This window comes from Myotis lucifugus, unplaced genomic scaffold, assembly GCF_000147115.1.
Source record: "Myotis lucifugus unplaced genomic scaffold, Myoluc2.0 scaffold_102, whole genome shotgun sequence".
NCBI classification, from domain to species: Eukaryota; Metazoa; Chordata; class Mammalia; order Chiroptera; family Vespertilionidae; genus Myotis; species Myotis lucifugus.
The window spans coordinates 4,316,499-4,319,507 of NW_005871150.1; the positions used below are offsets into that span (position 1 = coordinate 4,316,499).

At 46.9% G+C, this 3,009-nt stretch overlaps 1 protein-coding gene across 2 annotated transcripts in view; it reads right to left on the reverse strand.

Moving 5' to 3' along the window:
• The window catches only part of STOX2 (storkhead box 2), a 103,302-nt gene extending 100,790 nt beyond the window's left edge, over positions 1-2,512 (reverse strand). For both annotated transcript variants that reach the window (XR_002830191.1, XM_023757204.1), the window contains exons 1-2: positions 2,459-2,512; positions 703-882 (exon numbers count right to left, since the gene is read on the reverse strand). The gene's annotated coding sequence lies outside the window, so the exon portion shown is untranslated. The remainder of the gene's footprint in view (positions 1-702; positions 883-2,458) is intronic.
• Between the last annotated feature and the right edge of the window lie 497 nt (positions 2,513-3,009).

A 3,009-nucleotide genomic window follows, 5' to 3' on the forward strand; every position in this document is an offset into this window, starting at 1 on the left:
CCCTTCTACCCAGAAACGCTCATTGGGAAATTAATCTTCAAGATGAACAATGAACTCATCTCCTGGCCTGTGAACTTGCTGTTTGCCAGGAGGCCTGTGAATGCTTAAGGATTATTTTCGATTTGGCAGCATCAATCGGGGGCTTTCACAGTCATATAAGGCATGGCCGGCAAGATTTAAAGTTTCGGAATCCTCTAACTGTCCTTCGCAGGATATTTTTAAGTTTTAAAGGTGTCTACTCTAACCTCTAGAGCTTAAGTGTAGTTTACCCTGAAGGTGTACAAAAAACAACAACAAACAGGCTAAATGTCAAGGGTATTGCTGTAAATCACATTTCAAACTGGTAATTACTTATTAGTGGAGAAAAGACTGCTTAAAAGGGTGCCGTCTCATTGGAAAGCTATTATGGAATGCCTGCAATTTTGCCTTAATAAACTGAGTAAAACTTGAAGTACCTACTCTGTGATAGGGACGCCAGACCACAAGAACAACTATTAATAAAATTTTCAAGGATCTCTCTCTTTACCTAAAGTTAAAAACAACAACAACAACAACAACACATTTTTCCCCATAGTTTTTTAGGAATATTTGTTGGGGGGGGATTTCTAAAAATAGTCTCAATGAAGTTATTTAATTTAGTATATCTCTGAAGAGGCTTGTCTTATCCTTTGAACCCAACAACAGAAAGTTCTTTATACTCACAGTGAAGTATGATGAGACCAGTAGTTATCACGCTAAATGACTGGACAAACAGAAGGCAGAAATATGAAAAGCCTCGTGTGTTTCCCAAGCTGCTCCATTCTCCATGTCATTTCCTGTGACAAAGGTTCTGTTTGTATCTAGAGTCACTAACCTGACCCAAGTGGACTTCCTCTGCATTTCCTAAGAGAGAGAGACCTACCGGTAAATGATCTCAAAGTGTTCCCATGCCCCATCTATTCCTGCCAACGCTCATGTTTGGAAAGGAGCCATATTTGAAAAGGAAATTGATAAGATCCTCCCCGCCCCCAACCAAAAAGAAAGATGCATATGAGCACGGTTTCATCTGCTCTCCCAGGGTTCACTGTACGTGTCTGAACATTCACAATTCCCTGCCATTGGCGATAACACCTTTTCTTACTCATATCGGCTAACATTTAAGATAAAGAATAAATAGCAGCCCTTCCTCCCTGGACAAAGCCAGGTGATAAGCCATCAGTAGCCCCAGAAGAATCTAGCAAGGCTCTGAGGGGGAGGGGGGGGGCACTTCCAGAAAATGCTGAATGAACGGGCACAGCTCTTCTTCCCCCGCCTTTTGGGTTTCTTTTCTCAGAAGCAACCTAACATTGAAGCTGCACTGAGAACCACCAACCAGCCTGAAACAGCGTATCCTTTGACATCACCCTACGCCGCGCTTACCATTTGCAGGTCAAGCAATGAAACGAGGAGAGAGAATCAAGTGAAAATGCCTGGCAGAACTGGCCACGGCGGAGAAGTTCTTTAGGGAAGAATGAAAATGTGATCCTAATGAAGCCAGGCCAAGATAAACAAAAGCAGGCTCCGAGCAAACGTGCCCGAGATCATTCAAGAGTCCTGCAGGTTTGTTGAAGGAATGATGGCCACCTGCCTCCTGTAGCTTCCCACTTGGTCTGAGCACTGGCCGGGGGCAACAAGAACGGCACTGCCCTGTTCAGTGTGGAATGAAGCCATTCAAACCCTTACGCACACAAAAGCTGGATCACCTGAACACTCCGTGCACATGTGGGTTTACGTACACAGGTGTTTAGAGGTTGGATTTAGGTGTGCTTCAAAATTTACTCGTACGAGTCGGAAGACTATAGCAACCACAGCTGCGATGGACTTAAATTACTGAAGTACAAACTGTAGTTGTCACTTCCTTTGCAGATTTGGCTGTTCATGAAAGGAAGCCCAGGGAGCCGGAGTGCCAACGTCCTTATGTCGCTAGGTTTGGCAATAAAAAACGATGGTTATTTTATTCAGGTCTTATATTCATGGAAATGCGGTCACAAGACATTTTTACAGCATGAGATACTGCCCCAGTGTTTTAAAACTTGCTGTTTTCGGAGGAAGACAGTGGGGTTAGACTCTTAAGTACCAACCGCAAGCTTAAAGCAATCTTCCCAGTGAAGACTGGACTTGCAATGATTGGGGTTAGATGTACTTTCATTACGCGGTGTTTAGAAGAAAATTAATTCTTCTGGGATGAAAAACAAACAAAAATTGATGTCTTGCACATGACTGCATACACAGGGTCAACCGTTAAGTCAGGAGAAAACCAGGAAAGAGCACCAGCATTTCCTTCCTTCAGCCTTTCCTCGGGGTTCGATCCCAGGGTTCCCGAGTCACACACCAAAGCCCTTCCGTGGTATTTCCCAGGGAACCTGCCTCCTTCGGAAACGCCTAGCCCGGCTCTGCCTTTTAAGATGCAGCCCTTTTCGAAGCCTTCGGTTCCATTTACCGTTTTGTTTGTCCTTCCCGTCTGACATGCAAAGACACAATACAGCCTCCCTTCTTTCCACACAACCGAATCCAAAGCAACCTATGTGAAATGCACACAGAATCATGTGAGCGTTCAATCCGCATACGCACCAACACCCCACAGAACGCATTCAATGAGCTCCAACAGAGTTGGCTGCGTGCACACGGCCGAGCCGGGAACGTACGCGGGCTCTTCCCTGACTCCAACCATTCAGACCTGTGCATGGAACCTGCTCCCTTTCCCGAAAGGGGGGCTGTTTAAATGCCACGGGGATAACTGGCCACAATGCAGGCGCCAGCCAGCCCCCCGGCTGCGGGCGACCCTGGGCGCAGGCTCCCCCACCGAGCTCCCGGAGGCTGCTGCTCGCAGCTGGCGGGCATTCATCTCCCACGCAGCCCCCATGCCCGGCGCGGCCACCTCCCCTATTTTATCTGTTAATCAAGTCTCGAACTTCTCACATCAGAGCTCCAGCTGAGAAAGCACCCGCACCCCGCTGAGGGGGGCAGGGAGAGGCTAAATGAATAACCTGC